This window comes from Rhinopithecus bieti, unplaced genomic scaffold, assembly GCF_001698545.2.
Source record: "Rhinopithecus bieti isolate Rb0 unplaced genomic scaffold, ASM169854v2 scaffold_6360, whole genome shotgun sequence".
Lineage (NCBI taxonomy): Eukaryota > Metazoa > Chordata > Mammalia > Primates > Cercopithecidae > Rhinopithecus > Rhinopithecus bieti.
In genome coordinates this window covers 40,933-66,203 of record NW_016805061.1, presented here as the reverse complement: position 1 = coordinate 66,203, position 25,271 = coordinate 40,933, and the positions used below count along the sequence as shown (strand labels likewise).

Genomic DNA, 25,271 nt, shown 5'->3' with positions numbered 1-25,271 from the left:
TTTTTTTTTTTTTAAATCAGAAACCAAAATTACAAAATGGAACCTTATTACGTATATGTATTTTATGTGATACTAAGTTTTAGGAATCTCTAGAAGGTACCCTCTATTCTAAATTTATTATTTAGGCAAAAGTTTCTTGTCTAAAGACTTCTTATATGAAGGATTAAAATCCATTCAGATTTTTGCTGTTGTTGCTTAGCACGCAAGTAATCAGCAGGAAATTAAAATTATCAGCTGAACTAATGTAACTATGAGGGGCTGAAAGACACCTGAGAAGCAGACTTTGAATAAACATTATATAAAATTTAACTCTACTTTTGGGTGAACTCGAGTGAACTTGGGATCAGATTAATTTCAATGCTTGGCCAGTTCTAATGTAAGTCCCTCCCCTAAATAAATGGGGAGGGGCTGGGAGCAGTGATTCACACCTGCAATCCCAGCACTTTGGTAGGCTGAGATGGGTTGATTACTTGAGGCCAGGAGTTCAAGATCAGCCTGGCCAACATGGCAAACCATGTTCTTTACTAAAAATACAAAAATTATCTGGGTGTGTTGGAACATGCCTGTAATCCTAGCCACTTGGGAGGCTGAGGGAGGAGAATCTCTTAAACCTGGGAGACAGAGGTTGCAGTGAGCCAAGACTATGCCACTGCATCCAGCCTAGGCAAAGAGTGAGAATCTATCTCAAAATAAAATTAAAATTAAAAAAATAAAATAAATGAGGAGAGACTCCATCCCAGATATTCATTCTTTAAATGAGTCTTTATTGAGATGACCTCACTTTATAACAGTGATTACTCTCGAGACACTGGGGATAAATCAAAATACAAAACCCAGAAATTTACTGCTATTATGAAGCATACATTCCAGTGCAGAGGTAGGCAATTTACAAAGTAATTAAAATGGAGGTTATTTTAAGTATATTATCTTGCTGTGGCACATATTTCAGAAACAACAAGAATGACAAAACCAAAACGAGGAAGAAGTCTGAGTGACTGACAAAACAAAGTTATATTTCCTTGATCACATGTAGTTATGAACTAACTGCATGTACTAATATAAGGGAGCTTTTCTTTAATTGGAGGAAAGGGCTCTCATGGCAGAACAAAAAATTAATAGTGAAGGCATATAATTGTTCTTATTGTTTCTACTTAAATGTAATGTATGTCACCTTCTCTTAAACCCCACTGGACAAGTGAGGCCACTGGAACAAATGGAAGGGAGAGATGCATTCTCCAATCATGGGAGACTGTCAAGCACCTGGGAGTAAACAGATATATATATATATATCTTCACACCAGGAACACTGAAAGTTTGCAAACAGTACTTCAGACTAGTGGTAACAAGTTTTCGGGTAAGAGCTTTACAGAAAAAAAAAAAAATGGAGACGGGACTGAGGCATACCAGGAGTTAGGCATTGTGGTATTAAAAATTAAGTAGATGAGTCAAAGGAGACCCAAGATAGCAGCTTTGGAGTGAAGTCTTGAGGGAGGTGAAGGAGTGGAGCAGAAGCACACTCTGCAGGACGAGCCCATGTGGAGCCCAGTGTGGGTGAAGCTGACTGAGAAAGGGTGGGAAGAACAGGAAACAAAAAGAGGTTCAGAGAAAAACTGTCTGAGGCAGATCAAGTGGGATTTTGAAGATCAGTTTGAGGGATTTGACTCTTACTCGTAGTGAGATGAAAAGACATTGTGGGGTTTTGATCATAGAAGTGCCAGAGTGACTTAATTTTTTATAAGACCACTCTGGATGCTTTGTGAGTAAACTAAAATTTTCAAGAATCAAATAAGAGGACAATTGGGAAGTTATTTTTTTACCAGCTAGTAGAGATGACAGTGAAATATGCCAGAAAGACATCAGTGAGAAGAGGAATTTTTTTCTGCCTGTATTTACCAAGTGTGTTTATAGAAGTAGGATATTAAGGAAGGCATAGTGTCAAGCTTCCAAAAGAATGGACATGAAAGTGACTACATCAATAGGAAACTGTATACAAAAGTTGGAAGTTCAGAGGAAAGGTCTAGACTTTTAGGAAACTGAAATATATATATTTTTAATATAAACACACACATACAAATATATATAATTTGTATCTATATTTTACTTTATTTTGTCCCTCCTTAATAGTTTAAGGATGTGGCCATAGTGATCATATTTTCAAAAAAGATCCAATAATAAATGTCTTCTTCAAAGAAGATATGTAACTCAAGTTGAAATCTACCAAAAAAAAAAAAAGAAACGTATTCATAGAGAGAACACTATGTATTAGTCTGTTCTCACACTACTAATAAAGACATACCTTAGACTAGGCAATTTATAAAGGAAAGAGGGTTAATTAACTCAGAGTTCATGACTGGGGAGGTCTCAGGAAATATACAGTCATGGCAGAAGGGAAGGCAAACACATCCTTCTTCACAACATGGCAGGAGCGAGAAGTATGAAAACCGAGCAAAGGGGGAAGTCCATTATAAAACCATCACAGGAATCACATGAGGGAAATTGTCCCCATGATTCAATTACCTCCCACTGGGTCCCACCCACAATGGGAATTATGGGAACTATAATTCAAAATGTGATTTGTGTGAGGACACAGTCAAACCATATCATTCTATCCCTGGTCCCTCTCAAATGTCTTGTCCTCACATTTCAAAACAGTCATGCCTTTTCAACAGTCCTTTAAAGTCTCAACTCACTTCAGCATTAACTCAAAAGTCCAAGTCGAAGGTCTCATCTGAGACAAGGCAAGTCCCTTCTGCCTATGAGCCTGCAAAATCAAAAGCAAGTTAGTTACTTCCAAGATACAATGGGGGAACAGGCACTGGGCAAATACACCCACTGCAAATGGGAGAAATTGGCCAAAACAAAGAGACTACAGGGCCCATGCAAGTCTGAAATCCAATAGGATATTCATTAAATGTTAAAGTTCCAAAATTATCTCCTTTGACTCCATGTCTCACATCCAGGTCACACTGATGCAAGAGGTAGGGTCCCACAGCCTTGGGCAGGTCCCCCCAATGGCTTTGCAGGGTATAGCCCCCTTTCTGGCTGCTTTCATGAACTGGCATTGAGTGCCTGTGGCTTCTCCAGATACATGGTGCAAGCTGTCAGTGGAGCTACCATTTTGGGGTCTGAAGGATGGTGACCCTCCTCTTACAGCTCCACTATAAAGTGCCCTTGTGAAGACTCTGTGTGGGGGTTCCAACCCCACATTTCCCTTCCACACTACCCCAGCAGAGGTTCTCCATGAGTGCTGCACCCCTGCAGCAAACTTCTGCCTGGACATCCAGGTATTTCCATACATCCTCTGCAACCTAGGCAGAGGTTCCTAAACCTCAATTCTTGTCTTCTTTGCACCCACAGGGCCAACACCATATGGAAGCTGCCAAGGTTTGGAGCTTACACCCTGTGACGCAATGGCTCAAGCCTGGATATTGACCCCTTTTACCATGGCTGGGGCTGAAGTAGCTGGGACACAGGGCACCATGTCCTGAAACTGCACAGAGTGGGGGTGCCCTGGGCCCAGGTCATGAAAACATTTTTCCTTCTAGGCCTCCAGGCCTGTGATGGGAGGGGTTGCTGTGAAGGTCTCTGACATGCCCTGGAGACAATTTTCTTATTGTCTTGGTGGCTAACATTTGGCTCCTCATTACTTATGCAGATTTCTGCAGTGGGCTTGAATTTTTCCTCAGAAAATGGGTTTTTCTCTTCTATCGCATCATCAGGCTGTAAATTTTCCTAACTCTTATGCTCTACTTCCTCTTGAATGCTGTGCCACTTAGAAATTTCTTCCACCAGATACCTAGATCATCTCTGTCAAGTTCAAAGTTCCAGGGATCTCTAGGGCAGGGACAAAATACTGCCAGTCTCTTTGCATAGTGAGAGTGAACTATACTCCAGTTCCCAAGAAGTTCCTCATCTCCACCTGAGACCACCTTAGCCTGGGCTTTATTTACATCACTATCAGCATTATGGTCAAAGCCATTCGACAAGTCTCCAGGAAGTTCCAAATCTCCCTACATCTTCCTGTTTTCTGAGCCCTCTAAGTCTAGGAAGTTCTAAACTTTCCCACATTTTCCTATCTTATTCTGAGCCCTCCAAACTATTCCAGCCTCTCATGTTATCCAGTTGTAATGTCACTTCCACATTTTTGAGTATCTTAATATCAGCACCCCACTCTCTGTGATACCAATATAGAATATTAGTCCATTCTCAAACTACTAATAAAGACATGCCTGAAACTGGGTGATTTATAAATGAAGGAGGTTTGGTTGACTCATAGTTCTGTATGGATGGGGAGGTCTCCCTAATCTTACACTCATGGCAGAAGTGAAAGCAAACACGCCCTTCTTTACATGGTGGCAGGAGAGAGAAAAATGAGAACAAATTGAAGGGGAAAGCCCCTCATAAAATCATCAGATATCATGAGAACTCACTCTCTATAATGGGAATAGCATGGGGGAAACCACCCCCAAGAGTCAATTACCCCCCACCAGGCTTCTCTCACAGCACATGGGGATTATGAGAACTATAATTTAAAATGTAATTTGGAGGTCAGATGCAGTAGCTCATGCCTGTAATCCCAGCACTTTGGGAGACCAAGGCGGGTGGATCATGAGGTCACATATTCGAGACCACCCTGATCAACATGGTGAAACCCTGTCTCTACTAACAATACAAAAATTAGCTGGGCATGGTGGCACATGCCTGTAATCCCAGCTACTTGGGAGGCTGATGCAGGAGAATTGCTTGAACCCAGAAGGCAGAGGTTGTAGTGAGCCAAGATCGTACCACTGCATTCCAGCCTGAGTGACAGAGTAAGACTCCATCTCGAAAATAAATAAATAAATAATGAAATAAAATGTAATTTGAATGGGGACACAGCCAAATCATATCATTGCATCCCTAGGCCCACCAAAATCTCATGTCCTCACATTTTAAAACACAATCATGCCTTTTCAACAGTTCTTTAAAGTCTCAACTCATTTTGACATTAACTCAAAAGTCCAAGTCCAAGGTCGGACAAGCCAAGTCCCTTCCGCCTATGAGCCCACAAAATCAAAAGCAAGTTAATTACTTCCTAGATACAATGGAGGAACAGGCATTGGGCAAATACACATAGTATGGGAGAAATTTGCCAAAACAAGAGACTACAGGCCCCATTCAAGTCTAAAATTCAAAAAGGCAGTCATTAAAATTTAAAGTTCCAAAATGATCTCATTTGACTCCATGTCGCACATCCAGGTCACACTAATGCAAGAGGTGGGCTCCCATGGCCTTGGGCACTGGGAAATTTATAAAGGAAAGAGATTTAATTGACTAATAGTTCAGCATACCTGGGGAGGCCTCAGGAAATTTATAATCATGGTGAAAGCAGATGTGAACATGTCCTTCTTCACATGGCAGCAGTAGAGAGAAGAATGAGAACTGAGAAAATGGGGATGCCCCTTATAAAGCCATCAGATCTCATGAGAACTTACTATCTCGATAATAGCATGGGGGAACCACCCCCATGATTAATTATCTTCCACCGGTCCCTCCAATGATAAGTGGGGATTATGGGTACTACAATTCAAGATGACTTGGGTGAGGCCACAGCCAAGCCATATCACACTAATATTCACTAACAACTGTGTTTGTTATCTTCTTGCTGGGAAAATGTCAGTCCCGTGTATTTCACTGATGATTATTAAGTGGAGCTGGAGATCTGATTTCTGGATGCAAAGAGAAAAGCATGGGCAGTCTCCAAATCTGGCCTCTAAAGTGCACATTGCACAGTCCTCTTTTCTCACCCCAATTTGCCCTCTCTGATGCAGAAGAGCTAGTGGAAAAATCCGGGGATTAATGGACAAAGAAACCATAGGATGGAAAGAATCCCGTTTGTCATCTTTCATTGGACATCGATACAAGATAAACAGCAATCTTTGCTGTGTTAAGCTGCCAAGATTTTGGGGTGAAGGTGGTTGTTTCTTATAGCCTCTGGTGGTACACACGCGGAATAAATAAGATTATATATGAAGAAGCAAGTGATAACAAGTATTGGTGAGAATGAGGAGGAAAGGGAACCCCTACACTGTTATGGAAATGTACCTTGTAATAGCCATTGTGGAAAACAGTATAAAAATTCCTCAAAAAATTAAAAAATAAAGCTCCAGTGATCCAGCAGTCCTACTACTGGGTATATATTCAAAAGATAATAAATCAATATGTTGAAGAGAAAACATCTCTTTCATATTCATTGCAGCATTATTCAAAATTTCCAAGATATAAAAACAACGTGAGTATCTCTAGGCAGATAAACGGATAAAGAAAATGTGGTGTGTATATATACACACATATATACACACACACATGTGCTGGAATAATATTCAGACTCAAGAAAGAAAACAATTCTGTCATTTACAAAATCATGGGTGAAACTGAAGGACATTATACTAAGTTAAGCCAGAAATGGAAAGAAAAATACTGCATGATGCCACTTATATGTGGAATCTAAAACAAAACCAAAAAAGGTTTAATACATAGAGACAGAGAATGAAACAATGGTTAACAGGGGCAGGGAGGGAAGGGAATTAGGAATGTGGAGATGTAAGTCACAAGGTAAAAGTTGCAGTGATGTGGGTTGGATAAGTCTGAAGATTAAATCTATACATAAAGACTGCAGTTTAAAATATTGTATACCTGAGATTTGCTAAGAGAAGATTTTAGGTGCTCTTACCACACACATTCACTTTCACACCCCCACATACACACACACAGTTACTATGTGAGCTGAAGGATTTGTCTATTGCATGATTTAAAATTTCACTATGTAAATGTGTATCAAAACTTCATGTTGTCCACATTAAATATATGTGATTCGAAAATAATAAAGGCATGCATGCATAGTGTTCATGGTGGTGCAAACTGGTGCTAACAATGTGGCACTATTGCTGAAAACCTTGCAAAAGTGTCCTTGCCCTTTGATCAGTTACATATTTTTAGAAATTTTTGGTAAAGGATAAAATCAGATATGTATCTAAGGTTTTAGCTCAAAGTCATTCACCTCAGATAGTTATAAATATTCTTATAGCACAAAAAATATAATAATGTCCAATAAAAAAACTGGCTGAGTAAAAAAAGAAAATAAAGCCTTTAAGATTACATCTTATTCTGAAATATGTTTTGAAAACATGTACAAATACTTCATAAATAATCATTGTAATGGTTTTGTTTACATTAATTTGCTTTGGTTAAACATATTAGTGCGGTTATTGTTTTTTCAGCTATGAATAATGAAATCCTTAAAAAACTGTATTTGAATTATAAAACAGAAAGAGCAAGGAAGACAAAAACCAATGTAGCAGATTTTCCAGGAACAAATTTATACAAATACACAAAATAACCAATATAGAACCATGGCTCTATATTTTGTATAATATAATATAACACTAATTATAACTATTAACAGTCATTTTATTTGTGATGTATTTTTTAGTACTTTCTTTGCAATATGCAATTTTCCTTAAGAACAACTTTATGGATTCTTGTGTTATTTAACGTTGGAAGAATGCTTTGACAGTCTGAATATGTGGGCCTCTCTCCCGTCATTTTCGGTAGTAAAGTGAAATCATTTTCAGTTTCCAGTGAATTCACTACTCTCTTAATTGCCCCCTGAGGAGCAAAGTGTCAGCAAGAATTTCTACCGAATCTTGCATAATGATTAAAAATGGAGAAACCAAGGCAGCTACAGAAAAGGTCACTGTATAATCTCCTCTTATTGAAACAAATAGATTTAATGGAAGTACTCCATCTTTTCGGTAGATATTGGTGACTTTTCTCAGTCTTGAAGAAAAGATCCCTTCTGATTTTATTATGCTGAATTAAATGCTATCTTTATGAGTTTCTTCTTTTCAACAGTAATGGGGTGAGAGTCTTTAACTTTCATTTTTTTCATCATGAAAATTAACTTAAATAAGGCTTAATTGTACTTTATCAAAGACTAGAAAATATTCATTTCCACAGAAAAGATTTGTATTCTCTTTTAGTTTCAGAGCTTAGGAATAAAGCCTGCTCAGCCTCTGAAAATAGCTGCCCACATTCCACTGTTTTGAGTGTGATTGAATATACACTCTTTTCCTTTAATATTTAGAAAATGTTTTCTATTGCAGAAAATGTAATTAACATTAAATTGTAGACAGTTTATTGTAGGAAGTTACCAAGTATACCTTATTCAAAACTCCTATTTATAGATGAGAATTAAATTGAGTAATTGTAGAGTCCGCTAAATAATAATGATCATAATAATGACATTGTCAACAGCCAATATACTTTCTGGATACTAACAATCTTCTGGCCAATCTGATAAACACTTTTTGCACGTATTCAACTAATTTAATCCCCATATGTCTTTTACATAGCAGTTTGTTACTCCCATTTTAGAGGGAGCAAACTGATTTTATCAAGGTTAAATAATTTTCTAGATCCCACAGTAGGCAAACTAAACTCTAAAATCATGGTTCAGGTATTTGAGGAAATTCATGAAATTTAGAGGCTGAAAAATATAGAACTTAAATTTTTTCATAATAAAAGCTACTCATCGTGAAAAAATATTTGCCTATGAACATACATATTTGTGCTTTGGGCACTGTAAACTTTAAGCTAACTGTATAAAAAAAATTTCTGAGAGGCAAATAATGTCTACAGAAAAAAATGTTTGCAGTAATGGTGTCATTTTACAGTATTTTACAAACTAGCAGTCCTTTCATTTGAGGTTTAGTATGCTTAAATCTAAAACCAAAATGGAATTCTGTAAAATAATTCTATATAAATTAGCTTACTTTAGTTCACTAAGATTTTACTGATTGCTTTGTTTTATAAGGAAAATAAACTCATATATGAAGTTCTGGCTCATAATTCCTCAAGAGATTTGCTTAAAAAAATTGTTCAAAAGACTGTGCTTAAAGTTTGGTTTACTTAGATATTGTGAAAATAATTTGAAATCAAAACACTTCATATGTAATAATAGTTGTAAGAGTCCCAATGTTAAAAGAAGCAAATCTATTTAAAANCTTAAATTTTTTCATAATAAAAGCTACTCATCGTGAAAAAATATTTGCCTATGAACATACATATTTGTGCTTTGGGCACTGTAAACTTTAAGCTAACTGTATAAAAAAAATTTCTGAGAGGCAAATAATGTCTACAGAAAAAAATGTTTGCAGTAATGGTGTCATTTTACAGTATTTTACAAACTAGCAGTCCTTTCATTTGAGGTTTAGTATGCTTAAATCTAAAAACCAAAATGGAATTCTGTAAAATAATTCTATATAAATTAGCTTACTTTAGTTCACTAAGATTTTACTGATTGCTTTGTTTTATAAGGAAAATAAACTCATATATGAAGTTCTGGCTCATAATTCCTCAAGAGATTTGCTTAAAAAAATTGTTCAAAAGACTGTGCTTAAAGTTTGGTTTACTTAGATATTGTGAAAATAATTTGAAATCAAAACACTTCATATGTAATAATAGTTGTAAGAGTCCCAATGTTAAAAGAAGCAAATCTATTTAAAACTTGTACATATTTTTCATGTGTTAAACAAGCTTAGAAAATCATACTATAAAATTAATTCATATGGCTTAACTTGGTTATAAACTTACCTTTTTAAGAAAATTGAGTTTTATTCTCTTGCATTAAGACAACACATGATCTTTCAGATAATTGTAAGTAGTTACAAATATGTAAGCCCCAAGTATATATCTTAAATACATAATATATATTACAGATTATAAATATGTATATACATAATTTTGTAATGCTTATTTTAAATATTTTAAAGTTAGCATATGTTGATGTAACTAGTTTCTAAATATATCAATGGTAATTTTCTAGTTTTTCAATGTCCCATAAATTATTTAGCCAGTTTCTCCTTGTTCGGATATTTAGAGAGCATCATTTGATGCTATTGGGGAAAAGTCTAAGACATTTTTCTACACTGAGCAAAATAAATTTTAGGAAAAGCTTAATGGTAAAGCAAATGTGTTGTTGAGATAGTATCTTATATCTAAGATTAGTCGAATGACTAAAATTGTATCATCCCTTTTTACATCCATATGTTTAAAAGGGCCAAGAGGAAACTTCCTAATGTATGAAATTGTACTTGTAAATGTTACCTCTCTTCGTCAGCTTTCATTTCCCTGATTAACACTCTCTTACAGGTGGAACGGACTATCACTTACAAAAAAGCCTGAGGCTTGAAATCCATGGTTCTTTGAATGTCAGATTGAGTTTATTCCTCAAACGTATGGTTTCTTATTTCGATGAGAATATATACTTACATTAGTCACACAAAATTCTTACTATGATTTTTAATTGTTTCTTTGTTTTGACAGGCCAGAATAACAAATTCGGGTTGATTTGTACCAGTTATTCTACAGAATCTTATCTCTAAGAAACCTTCTCTACCTCCTAAATTTTAACTTTGTTCATCTCCTTAATATTTATAGAAAGCCATGCTTCCATTCTGCTACATTGTGTAAATAAACATAAAAAATTTCTTGCTCAGGCACGGTGGCTCACGCCTGTAATTCCAGCACTTTGGGAGGCCGAGGTGGGCGAATCATAAGGTCAGGAGTTTGAGACCAGCCTGGCCAACATTGTGAAACCTCGTCTCTACTAAAAATACAAAAATTAGCTGAGCGTGATGGCGAGTGCCTGTAATTCCAGCTACTAGGGAAACTGAGGCAGAAGAATTGCTTGAACCTGGGAGGCAGGGGTTGCAGTGAGCTGATTGTGCCACTGCACTCTAGCCCAGGCAATAGTGAGAGACTCTATTTAAAAAAAGACAAAAAGCCCAATAAAATGTCTTACATAGTAAATAAATATGTGTATCAAAAATTGATATTTTAAAACTATCATAAAATTTCTAAGTTATTTATATTTTAACATCATAGGATAAAAAATTCTCCACTAGGTTTATTGATTTAGTCAATATAGTAGATATTTGCCTTTATGTGTTGTCTAGCATATACAGTACTCATATTTCACAAAGGTATCAAGTTTCATTTGAGGGAAGTTGTTTCTTTCTGGCTCTGTATTGTGTTTGGTAACTATTTATCCCATTTTTTATCCTTCCACTATGGAATCACAAAAGTACCGGATCCTTCCCCTCCTCAATTTCCAGGAAAATAAATGATAGATGGGCAGTAGTGGGGGAGAGGGGTCATAGTAATGCCCAGCACATGCTGTCTCCCAGGTCTGAATTTTGATTAAGCAGCTAAGGATAAGGTAACTCATCCCCGAGTCTTATCAGTGGCTGTGATGGCAATGTTCAATGCAGCTGTCAGATAATTGCTATTTGCAACATGAATCAATAATTTGAAAGAGCTCATACATTCTTAGCCCTTGGTTGTAATTTATGACCTCTAGTTTATAGAAATAGTGCAGATAATTATACTGTTAATTCATCATAGTAATGTAATATTACTTAAGACTTACCTTAGGCTATGTTCCCTGACAACTATTTTGCATGCACTATCTCACTACCTGTATTGCGCAGTGTTTGAAATAGTATTTAACTCTCTAAGGGCACGCATGCTTGGATTCATAGCTCTAAATCTAGAGTTCCAGCTCTAAACCCTTCACTGTCCTATCTATTGTCAACCTATTTAGTTTCTTATCTATTATTTTCAGCTCATGCAACATCTCTTGAGGACTTCATTTCTATGAGACAGAGCACTATACACTGGATTTACACAGTTTAATTTGATATTATTCCTGCCTTCGTTGCAGTTTATTAAGAAGAGACTGACATTTAAGCAATGAAGTGAAATTGAATATGGTACTCACCATGATAGATGTCAGGGATAGGGAGAGGATTAATTAAAGATAATGGTCAGTTCATGGATCAGGGTCAGAATAGGATTTACAGCAAAGTGGCCTGCTAACACTTTAAAGATTATGAGGTATTTTGTGGCAGCCAAAATACAGGAGAGATTTTAAGAAAAGGTAACACCTTGACTAAATTTTTGTAGCAAGGAAACAAAGTGCCATATGTTAGAAATGGAATTTAGATTGTCCTGAATAGAGAGAGGGGAAACACCTATGTGGGAAACAGCATGTGAAAGTTTAAAAGGTGGGCAAAGGCCAGATCATGGAAAGTGTCAAAGGTCATGACAACAATTTACACTATTTTGCTGCATTTAATAATAATATGCAGATATTTTTGAAAATAGATAATAAAAGGATCAATTAGAAATTTTGGAAGGTGTGTTTATATTTTAATTATATACTGAAAAGATTATAAAATTATGATTAATCTTTGCAACGGTAGCCAGTATTATATCTAGTGCATTATGACTTACAGATTCTAAGAGATTGAATGTAGATCCACTCCAAGGAACTAAGAGCTTTTAAATTAAGTATAATATTGCTTTTTATTCAAACTGTTGTGTCTTTCTGAGTTGTAGAATTAGCTCTGGGTAAATCGTTTGTAGAGATTTGTCTTGACAATATTTTCATCTTCTGCATTCTCTGAAGTGCCCTCTCCCTCATTGTACCTTGTTTTCTCAAAATTCCTTTTGTAGTTCAATGATACTTTTAAGCATTATCCACATATAGTTCTCTTGGCACATGGGTTACTCCCCAGTGGCAGCAATCACAATTAAAAAAAAACAACAACAACTTAGGTTAACAGTAGAGGCTATGTTTATTGGGGCTTTCTTTGTTTTTGTTTGTTTGTTTGTTCTGAGACAGAGTCTCATTCTGTCGCCCAGGCTGGAATGCAGTGGTGCAATCTCAGCTCACTGCAAACTCCACCTCCCAGACTCAAGCAATTCTCATGCCTCAGCCTCTCTAGTAGCTAGGATTACAGGTGCCTGCCACCATGCCCGGCTAATTTTCTGTGTATTTAGTAGAGACAAGATTTCAGCATCTTGGCCAGTCTGGTCTCGAACTCCTGACCTCAAACCATCTGCCCTCCTCAGTCTCACAAAGTGCTGTGATTACAGGGAGGAGCCACCATGCCTGACCAAATCTATGTTAATACAGTATCTCCATCTGAGTTTTATTATTTGGATAACCTAAAAAGTAGCCTTAATTGTTGAAATTTGAGTTGCAGCACGTGATTTGATAAGTTGTGACCTTATTAATAAGAATTTTTCAGCAGCAATTAAGAGTGTAGACATATCCAGAATATTGTGTTGAATCATTTATGGCTCCACAGTTTTCTGAGATTTATTATGCATCATACTTCACTGTCCTTAAAAAATTTCTTCCAGAAAGATTAATATGGCAACATCATGAAAAGCTGCACCCAGACAGATTGGGTAGTGTGATCATAATGTCAGGGGAAATGAAACAAAATCTAGTACTTTGAGGGTCCAGGATTGAGGAAGTGGTCATGGGAACAGAAAGAAGCTAAAAGTTGCAGACATTACAAAAAATACATATACATAGGTAATCTCTTTCAACTTACTGAAGGGGAGATAAGAGCCAAAATTTGTTCTACATTTTTGGTCCTAGGCTAATTAATTGAGAAGTCTTTAGGAGTGACAGGGGTAGGGGAGAGCGTACGGGTTTGATTTTAAACATAGATGAATGGGGACGACCACCTGGCAGAAGGGCAATGCCATGGTGAAATAGAGAAATTTGGAAGTACTTGCCAATAGAGAGACAAGACTAGAGGGATGAAGGTATAGTTTTGGAAGAAAGAACAAACTAGTATTAGAAAATGAAATAGAAATAAATTAGAAAGGGAAAGCAATTCCTGAAAAGTATCCCGCTAACAAAGACAGAATACTAAAATCCAAGGGAATAGGATATTTCTTAAAGGAGATAGTGATCCATCTAGACTCTAGAATGTTGTTGTTGTCATATCAGAGTGTTCGGAGACTGTGGAGAATGAATAATGAGAAAATGCTTTGGATTTTGCTAGACAGGTGTCATTAATTATATTCAAAAGTACATTTTCAGGAAGCCACAAGGGCAACCGCTAAATGAAAAGAAGGAATCCATCCTGAAAGAACAGAATAGATGGTGAAATAATGGATGTAGGTAGGAATGCTAACTAGACTCTCTTTTGGTTATCATTGCAATACATATTGAAAGTATTTATTTTTGCCTCTGCAGAGAGTCTGGTACTCAACCAAGGGCCTCTGTGTCATTATTTTGTATATCTCTGGAGCCTGACACAAAGCCTGCACATAGTGAGCATTTCAGGCATGCTTTAGAAGATCGTCACAGAATGTAAGGAGAGAAAAGGAGAGGAATAATGGGGAGACATTAAAGGCAGCCAGCCAGTCAGGTAGCTAGCTTCTGTCCTCCTTCCCTCTCTCCCTTCCTTTCATCATGTTGTCTATACTTTTCCCAATCCGGGTCTGTTCCATCATCTTATCATATTTCATTTTTTTGGGGGGGGTGGGGGGGGATGAGGTCTCTCCATCGCCCAGGCTGGAGTACAGTGGCGCGATCTTGGCTCACTGCAACCTCCGCCTCCCGGGTTTAGGTGATTCTCCTGCCTCAGCCTCTCGCATATCTGGAACTACAGACATGAGCCACCACACCCTGCTAATTATTTTGTATTTTTAGTAGAGGGAGAGTTTCACCATGTTGGTTAGGCTGGTCTCAAACTCCAGACCTCAAATGATCTGCCTGCCTCGGCTTCCCAAAGTGCTGGGATTGCAGGCGTGTGCCACCGCGCCCAGCCATCTTATATTTCTAACTGCACCTGAATATGAAATGTTTCATCAAATCAGGGCTTCTTTATCCAACCTCCAATTATCAATGCCATTCTTGTTTCTTTGCCTTTGAAAATTAGATAAAGCCTGAAATTCTTATGCCACCAATCTTAAACCTGAAATTCTTGTCCCACTAGTCTTTGCAAATTTTTAATCAATGCTCAGCTGAAACATTACCTCCTTCTTGTTAATTTCAGCTACATATCTTTTTCCACAACTCCCGAAATACTTAACTGCCCTATAGATTTGACTGCCCAGCATATACTTAACACATATTCCTGCATACCTGCGGAATGTCAGGCTTGGTAACACATCATTTAGCATAAGACAGTCTCACTCTGTTACCCAGGCTGAAGTGCAGTGGCGTGATCTCAGTTCACTGCAACCTCCACCTCCTGGGTTCAAGTGATTCTCCCGTCTCAGCCTCCCTGAGTAGATGGGACTACAGGTGCCCGCCACAATCCCTGGCTAATTTTTTGTATTTTTTAGTAGAGACGGGGTTTCACTGTGTTAGCCAAGATGGTCTCAATCTCCTGACCTCGTGATCTGCCCCCTTCGGCCTCCCAAAGTGCTGGGATTACAGATGCAAGCCACCATGCCCGGCCCTTACTTACCTACTTCTAAGTCAACAGTAAACTCATAAACCTTGTATAATGACTGTCTGTTATCAGCTGCCAAAGTGAAACACTAAATAACTACCATGGATTGATAAGTAATCTAAGCTGGGCTGATAAGCAAGAAGGGGATTGGTCTGCTTCTTCACAAATTGGCTGTAAAATGAAATCACCTGAGGAGCTATAAACATCTTGAAGCCTGGGTTCCACTCCAGAGATGGATTTAATTGAAGAGGAGTGAGGCCTGGACATAAAGAGTGCAAGATCTTCCCAGGTGATTCTAGTATTCACTAAAGTTTGAGAACCCCTCAATTAGTGCACAGTCAAGAAAAAGTTTTCAGTCTAGGAAAATCTTCGTGGTAAACACTGAAAACATTCTAGAATTCCTCGATTTAAGCTTTCCTTGGCCCAGAGCTTCAATATGAAGAAATGATTGTGATAACTCCTTTGCATTCCTTGTTTTCAAGAAGCTTTTCTATGAATGATTCACTAGCTGCACAACTATCCACTTATAGTTTGCGGGCACCGCATGCAACTACCACCAACTGTAAGTCATACCGAGCTACTCAGTCTTCTTCATGAAGACTATTAGATGCTGATTCAGCTCTCTAGCATCCTGCTTGGAAAGGCTGGGGGTTGCTCACTAACCAAAAGGTAGTACACATTGCTATAGGTAGTACACACTGATTTAATAAATTACAATTAATAAATCTACTCTGACATCTATAGAACATTTAAAGTTTTTTTTAAATCCCCTGTGACTTCATTTAGTAAAACAAATCATTTAGGTAAACACAATAATTGTATGTGAAAAATGGAGAAACCGAAGCTAAAAGTGGTTAAGTGACTTTGCTTTTCAGCTAGTTATTTGTCAAAGTAAGATTAGAAGTTGGATATCTTAACCAAACTGCCAATGCTTTCCTGATTTCACAAGACTCCTTCCTTAATATCACCTACCATGTGCCAGAGGACCACACCAAGTGCTTCAGGAGAAGAAATATATAAATCTCATTGTTCCTATTCTGATACTGTTTAAACTTACACTAGGAAGATAATATGCATATATCACATACTTTAGTCATAATTAAACAGACAGGAAGGCAGAAACACAAACACCAAACTAGACATCCTGTTTTTCCCAAAGTCTAAAGCATCAGAGTTCTAAGTTTTGAATACAATATCTCTTTTAGACAATTGATTTTTGTTACTTCTTTAAATATAAATGCTATCATAAGCCTGCTGTATGTGAACGCACCTGAGAGCAAAAACTTACGCATACCCCAAGAATGACCCTGTATGGCAGAGGCAGCTGAATGTGTTTGCTGAGCTAGGGAATCTGGGAGTGGCCACTCCAGAGAGTCATTCCTTGTTTATGAGGCCCAGGCCGGTGGAAGCATGGGAGTGTAGAGGGGATTATTTGGGGGGGGGGGTGGGGGGGGGGGGGGGGGTTGATGAAGGTTGCCAGGTGAAGGATGTTAGGTAAATGGTGCTACGTGAAAGTGCTATATGAGCTGCGTGCCTCTCACAAATGGTTGTGGTTCTTCGGCCCAGCCTGCTGCCACTGGACTTCTCCCTGTAGGTAAGCCCCCCAATAACACTCCCTGTCTCAAAAAAAAAAAAAATTCTTCCAATTTCTCAGTATTAGTCATGGTATTTTCTTGATGTAAAATGTGTCCGAAAAACAGAGATTGAAAGAATAAATAAAAAAGCGTCAGAAAAACAGGGCCTGAAAGAATAAATAAAATAAAACAGTACTTCAGAAACAGGCAAGCGGCATAACACTTCCCATTACTGGTCCTTTGTTCTTCAGGATCTATTTATTAGCTCCCTCCCTCTGCATTTAGAGTAGAATGAGAACTAAATATCTTATAAAATGGAAAATAAAATGAAAAACATGAAGTCCAAGATAAAAAAAAAAAGGTAACTGCAGTGTGAATTCATCTTTCCTCCTTGTGGTTTACTTCAATTGCCACTAAAATGAGTGCTTGTACTGCAAATAATCTCTTCATTCTTTATCCCTTATAGATATGTTCTGTACCTTTTGGGAGCATTGTGAAAATATTTATGTTGGGAAAGTAATCTGCTTTGACATTACAGAACCAAAGCATTTTTAATGAGCACCAAGGGTATGTCTTTCCATAGGAATTTTGTTACAATACATATTGTTAGAAAATCACTAGGACATTGTCTCATAAGTTCAAGGTAAAACCATTTATTATATATACCAGTTTACATATATCTAGTTAGATGTATGATTCATAACTTGATTACAATAGGAGTAAAACATATCACTAAAGAACTAGATAACTTTTCTACAGCATAACCATATTTTGATATTATTAGGTCTTTTAAAGATTTGTTACCTCTCGTTTTTTATATTCATTTATGCTGCTCAGATCAAACCAAGTAGGACATTTGCTGCTCAGTTACTAAGGAAGAAGAAATTTTAACAACTTGCCAAGTGTAGAGCTCCATTAAGTGACCGTAGGACTCCTTAGAATTGAAGAGGCTCCAAAAAAAGAGTATAGCATCCTGCTTTGATAAGCAACCTAGAATTTTTAAAAAGAGACTTTTACTTATAAATTGTTGCAGGTTTTATTTAGTTTACAGTGTTGGAATACTATTTGTATTTCGAAGTGTTGTATACAGTCCTGTAACAGGTACATTTACTAAAAATCCGTTCTTCAAGATGTTATACAGTCTTAAGCCATAAACTAACTGCTGTGTTCCAAACTTGCTACCAAAAAATAAGTAAAATAAAATAAGACCCAATTATCCTCCTTTACATTTGAGGTTTTAATTTCAGAAATATTTCATTCAGATTACTTAGTGGAGAAAAAAAAAATCCAATTTGTAACTCTACCAGGACAAAATGTGATTTTACTTTTCACACGTTTGCATGGCAGCGAGATCTCACCAACAATGCTGATGATGCTAGACGGTGCATATCCCAAAAGCTAGGACAGCTTAGTGCATCAGAATCTCACATTTTCTCAAGGTAGTTTTTCCCAGAAAGTGATCATTATTGCCTCGTGTTCTGCTCAGGGATCATGAAGTCCTTCAAGAACATAGCTAGGTCTAATTGACTGTTATATCATTGACAATAATCATAAAAGGTATGTAAAGGTGTGTTAAATAACACAGTATTTGCTTTTTTTTTTTTTGACTTTTGTAATCCAGAAATACATGAATGCCTTAAAAGTAGTTTTCTAATGAATGCATAAACTCATCAGTGTGATTATTTGTGTAAGTTACTAATTTACTTTTAAAATATTTTATTTATCCATTGAAAATATATATTTTAAACAATCACTTATATAATTTACACATTATTAATTTGATTGATAGAAACATACTCCTTAAGTAACCTTTTATTCATACTCATTTTTTATCCAAAATATAATAAATATTTATAAGTAACATTTCTCTGATGGGAAATATTGATAAATATTTTTAAGACATTCTTTTATTCTGTAGGTCATTTAATTATATTTCACATGGAAAATGCCTTTAGTTCCAAGACAGATACCTGACAAGTAAACAGTTTTAATCTGATCTTTTTTAGCTACATTTATTAGAATTCAGAATTGGAATAGTCTAAGATTTCCTATGTCTATGACGGCTATTCTCTACCCTGACTTCTCTCAGAATTCAACTGGTCTTAGATTTAATTCAGCTTTTCATATTCCCATCATTTTACTGTCAAAGTAGGCTGACAGATTCATTTTATCTAGATATATGCAGACTTGGTGCAAGGCACAGACGGAAAGGATCTGGACTAATGCACTCAGCTATCAGGCACCTTCTATGCACTGCTGAACAACCCATTCCAGGCAGGGTTCAATGTCATGATTCATTGAGAGTTTGGCCCACCCAGGAATGGGGGCAAGGCAAAAAATGACAATACTTTTAACAATATTTCAAGAAGACAATTGTTGAAATGAAATACTCAAATCAGTTTCTTTGAATTCGTCCCAGTGGATTGGTGACAGGTAGAATGCTGCTCTAATGAATTAGGGGAAAGTGATGGTTGCTTGAACTATATTGATGTGGTGGAGACACAGAGAAGAAGAGAAATTGGAAAGCTATTGAGGAGAAAAATCAATAGGACTCGACCAATTGATTACGCAGGTTAAGTGAGAAAAGAGTCAATGATGACTTTTAGATTTTATATAAATTTTCATCCATAATTATCCACAAAATTGTCTGACAAAACAAAATGATCTACTCAGTAGAACCTGAAATATAGCTCTTGTGCTCCAATAAAATTCTGTTCACTATAATGCAACTTACAATAATGTGAAATGTTGGAAACAGGAATACTACTGGATCATCAAGGAGTCAGTCTTCTGAAAGAGTTCAAATAGTTTCCTAAAGAGTAAATAAGGCGTGAGTGATGTTGGGGCTATTCTGGTACAAGTGAGTCAGGCAATAAAGGCAGGGCCATTTGCTATCATGTGCTCTCCACTCACATTCACATCGAGTGCTCACAGAAGTGTCTTCAACTCGGAATGTACACGATGCTGTGTTTCAGTCTCAAAGTTCTGATACAGTGTTTTAGTCTCAAAATTCTGTCTCTGAACACTTTTGCAGTCTTAAAGAATATTGACACCTCCAAACCATTGTTTTTTTTAAATATTATGTCTCTTTATATTTCCCGTATTTAAAATTAAAACTCCACACAAACACACACGCACAAACACACACACACACACACATTATTATGTATGTCAGTGAGAGCGGTGACATCTTCTCTCACCATGTAGCCTCAAAGAAACTCTACCTGTGTGAGAGAAAGAGAGTAGAAAAATTCACATAGCAAGCAGGTTAGTACGAAAGTAGCACAATCCTTTAAAAGGATGGCATGGATCATCAGGCGTCACCACACAACACTTTGAGAACCACTGCTACAGTATTAATAAAATGAATGGTATTTATTGACCATCTACTGTGTATGACAAAATATGCTAGAGCCTAGTCATATATTGTTATTCGATTTTCAATAGCTTAGAGAATGTTATTTTCATATAACATTTGGGCAATTGATGTCTAATGAGAAAAATGTTATTTGTCTAATGTAATGTTAGATAGGAAAAGAATTTCAAAGCCAGATCAATCTGCATCCAGAATCCATCTTTCCCCTATACATTATAATTTTACCAAGTAACAATTAGTCAAATGGTGTTTGTTTAGAAATAATTATGAAAATTGCATTGGGAAACAATGTTGCCAGTACAATATCTCTAAGGTTTCCTCCATATGTTTTTTTCTGCTTCTTATATAAGTGTCCAGTACTTTTTGGGATTAAAAAATCAAGTAATTAGGCATCTGGAACTAACATATTTAGTTTTGTCTAACTAGTGGAGGTTTATATATGAGAGTTTCTTCATAAATTTATTTCAAATTTCACTTACTTTTGTGATAAAACTCATTTTCTAGAATCACATGTTACAGCCCCAAGTTGAAAATCCAGGAGTGTCTGTTTGTATATGTGTGTATATTTTAAAACTTAATTAAGAAAATATAGTTTAAAATTTATTCTAAAATACTGGTAATAATGCTAATATAAGACATGCCATGAGCAGAAAATAATTATTTCTTGAAATACAATTTAATAAAGTTTGGTCTTAAGTTGATTGGCCTAATTTTAGTGCTAACATTTTAATTTCTGGATTTCAATTTAGAAAGACAGCCAAAAATTATTCTTCTTCTATCATAAACTGTTGAAACAGTGTAAGATTTACTGGTGAGAGAGTTTATTAAGTATTAACTTATACGATCACAAGGTCCCACAGTAGGCTGTCTGCATGCAGGGGAGCAAGAAGAGCAAATCCCAGTCCCAAAACTGAAGAACTTGGAGTCCAGTGTTTGGGAGCAGGAAGCATCCAGCATAGGAGAAAGATGTAGACTGGGAACCTAGCCCAATCTTCACGTTTTTCTACCTGCTTTATATTTGCTAGAAGCTGATAGATTGTGCCCACCAGATTAAAGGTGGATCTGCCATCCCCAGTCCACTGACTCAAATGTTAATCTCTTTTGGCAACACCCATACAGACAAACCCAGGATTAATACTTTGTATCCTTCAATCCAATCAAGTTGACAGTATTAACCATCACATTGTCTGTTAAATGATATACATATTCTGATGATTTAACCGTGAGCACACTCAACATAAACCTTGACCTCACAAAGCACACCCTAGTTGAAGACATAGGCATTAAGCTAATAATCACAAAATAGGTACATACTTATTATAGCAGTGGTGTACTGCTACTAGAAAATACTCTAGGTTGAGAATCACATACTTTTACTTTAGAGATAATTTAAATGTGATGATATACACCAGATTGTAAATAAAATTTGAGAAGATTATGCTATCAATTTTGAATTTGTGTTTATAAGGAAGATGACAGTAAATTATAGCCAGGTATTTGGTCATTGTCATCTGTATTCAACAATTTTGTCTGCTTTTCTGTTGATTTTGCTCTATTATTTATGGGTTTTTTGTTTTTTTCTTTTTCCTCATTTCCATGTGTGATTTCCTTGAAACAGGACTCAAACTTTGGGGACTAGAACTAGTTACTTTGTGATCTTGGATTAAAGTCTTGACCTGATATAAAGACTTGTGGTGGATTAAATTCAATGGATGAAAAAGCAAAGGTTTGTGGGAAGAGAAACCTAGCACATTCTATTTTTGCATCTTTAAATAGTAATAGTTCTGAGTCCCAGTTTTCTATAAAATTATTAATGGATTTATTGTGTTTGTATATATTCAGAAAGAATAAATTGGGATTTGGAGACATAAATTACATTTACATCATGTAATAGTGATGTGATCGTAACGTTTCTGAATTAATTGAAAAATTATTAGAGTGCAGGATAATGAATAGTCAACTACTAAACAGATCTTTTGTTATTAATATCTATGTATTTCTTTAAGATTGTATCAAGTTCAGATTTCTTACAAAGAATTTACCATTTTTTATAGGACATATTAATAATACTAATGATAATGTATTTAATCCTGAATGATCTTCATGTTACATACTCAGTGCTTTCTTCACATGTGTGCAGGGGCTTTATTTTAAGAAATGCTATCAGAGAAAATGTATGTGAATCTAGGAAGAATGTTACGGAAAGGAGAAAGGCATCTTTTTTGTAGTCATTTTTCCTGGGGTTTATCATAGAAGGACAAAATGAGCATCTCTGTGGACAAGTGGACTGCAGTCCCTCTGGGAGCCCTCTGAGATGCTGTATAGAATGCTCTCCAGGCCGGGGGCAGTGGTTCATGCCTGTAATTCCAGCACTTTGGGAGGCCGAGGTGAGCGAATCATGAGGTCAGGAGATCGAGACCATCCTGGCTAACACGGTGAAACTCCGCCTCTACTGAAAATATAAAAAATTAGTCGGGCGTGGTGGCGGCGCCTGTAGTCCCAGCTGCTGGGGAGGCTGAGGCAGGAGAATGGCGTGAACCCGGGAGGCGGAGCTTGCAGTGAGCTGAGATCCGGCCACTGCACTCCTGCCTGGGCCACAGAGTGAGACTCCATCTCAAAAAAATAAATAAATAAATAAAAATAAAAATTAGCTAAGTGTGGTGGCACGAGCCTATAATTCCAGCTACCCGGGAGGCTGAGGCACGAGTATTGCTTGAGCCCAGGAGGCAGAGGTTGCAGTGAGCCGAGATGGCGCCACTGCACTCCAGCCTGGTGACAGAGTGAGACTCAGTCTCTAAATAAATAAATAAATAAATAAATAAATAAATAAATAGAATACACTCCAGATGGGAAAGAATAGGTGCTCATCCACGGATTCTCATAACGCTGTTCAACTCCCTCACCATTTCACACTGGCCCACGATGAAATGGATGAACAAATTCCATCAGGCAGAATACCAGCTGTAGGCAGAGGAGTCCAGGCAGAAAGTGAGCTGTGTGCGTGGGCTGCTGCAGCTGAGGTGAGGTGCTGTCGGTTCATGCCTACCCACAGACGGTTGCCGTGGCAACACTGGAGTCACTTTTTTGGTCAAGAGAATGTGAAGTGGGTGCAAGAGATTTGGCATTTAGTAGAGATAGGGTTATTTCAGCATCTAGGCTACATTAAAATTGAATCCAGTTTATTTGACCCGTTCTCTTGCATCTTGCTTCTATCTCAGGGAAAAGAGCTTCTATTTTGGAGAGCAGTAAACTAAACTTCTACTCTTTCCTGTCAGCCTTCCAAATTTCCCCTTGCTTCACGCTTCTGGCAGGATTGGGCTTAGGAAGATTATTCACGTCTCCATCTCGGGTGGGAACACTGGGTTCTTGATGAGGACCAGACCTGAGAATGGAAGATGAAACACTGGTAATCGCTTTTGGCATAGATGTTCAAGGAATTTGTGTTAACACTCTCATATTGACTGCCAAATACTTCATACTAAGGCTTATGGAGAAGACAGCAAAAATTTCATTTTGATGCTAGAAAATGAGTTTCATCTTCACCAAACTGATCAGGGCAGTGAAACTATGTTTAACAAGATGAGAAATTATGTGTGCCTACATTGTCTGATTAATAACTAGGATCTATCTCACCTCTTATGTTGGCTATATATGAAAAACTTAACATTTCGTTTACTTGCCATAATTATTAGCCGTGAAGATTTTAGTGCCAAAAATTTAGCTTTATGCTTATTGAATTTATTTTATATGTGAAGTAAACCTATATGTGTGTGTGTGTGTGTGTGTTTATTTCCATTTCTTAATTGTCACCTTGGTTCAGAGCCTTCATACATGATGCCTTTTCTGCTCAGAATTCTTTCTCCAACCAAACTCCCATCATGCCCAGTAATTACTATTCTTCATTGATGTTTCAACTCAGGCAAGATTTCTAAAAAACCCTGCCCATTCCCCCAATAGAAGTGGCTATTTCCCTGTATTTCTCTTTATTATATATGAGTTTTTACATTTTTTAGTAATATATGTTTTCCCTACTAGCATAAATTTCATGAGTGCACTGGCTATTCAGTTCTGAACATAGTGCCTTAAATTTCTTGGTAAATATTTGTTGAATCCAATAGTTAACATACAATATATTAAAATAGAATAATACAAATTCTAAGTACTTAATTTTAATTTATTTAATAAAATTAAAATGATACATGTCAAACAAATTTGTTTGAGTTCTTTGTAGATTCTGGATATTAGCCCTTTGTCAGATGGTTAGATTGCAAAAATTTTCACCCATTCTGTAGGTTGCCTATTCATTCTGATGGTAGTTTATTTTGCTGTGCAGAAGCCCTTTAGTTTAATTAGACCCCATTTGTCAATTCTGGCTTCTGTTGCCATTGCTTTTGGTGTTTTAATCATGAAATCCTGTCCATGCTTATGTCCTGAATAGTATTGCCTTGGTTTTCTTCTAGGGTTTTTATGGTTTTAGGTCTAACATTTAAGTCTTTATTCTGTCTTGAATTAATTTTTGTATAAAGTGTAAGGAAGGGATCCAGTTTCAGCTTTCTACATATGGCTAGCCAGTTTTCCCAGCACCATTTATTAAATAGGGAATCCTTTCCCCATTTCTTGTTTTTGTCAGGTTTGTCAAAGATCAGATGTTTGTAGATGTGTGGTATTATTTTTGAGGGCTCTGTTCTGTTCCATTGGTCTATATCTCTGTTTTGGTACCAGTACCATGCTGTCTTGGTCACTGTAGCCTTGTAGTATAGTTTGAAGTCAGGTAGCGTGATGCCTCCAGTTTTCTTCTTTTGGCTTAGGATTGTCTTGGCAATGCGGGCTCTTTTTTGGTTCCATATGAACTTTAAAGTAGTTTTTTTCCAATTCTGTGAAGAAAGTCATTGGTAGCTTGATGGGGATGGCATTGAATCTATAAATAACCTTGGGCAGTATGGCCATTTTCACAATATTGATTCTTCCTATCCATGAGCATGGAATGTTCTTCCATTTGTTTGTGTCCTCTTT

At 36.8% G+C, this 25,271-nt stretch overlaps 1 long non-coding RNA gene across 1 annotated transcript in view; it reads right to left on the bottom strand.

The window, feature by feature from the left end:
* Positions 1-19,823, bottom strand: part of LOC108529063 (uncharacterized) — a 39,586-nt gene extending 19,763 nt beyond the window's left edge. Inside the window, exon 1 of the long non-coding RNA XR_001885389.1 lies at positions 19,617-19,823. This is a non-coding gene — a long non-coding RNA (uncharacterized LOC108529063). The remainder of the gene's footprint in view (positions 1-19,616) is intronic.
* Between the last annotated feature and the right edge of the window lie 5,448 nt (positions 19,824-25,271).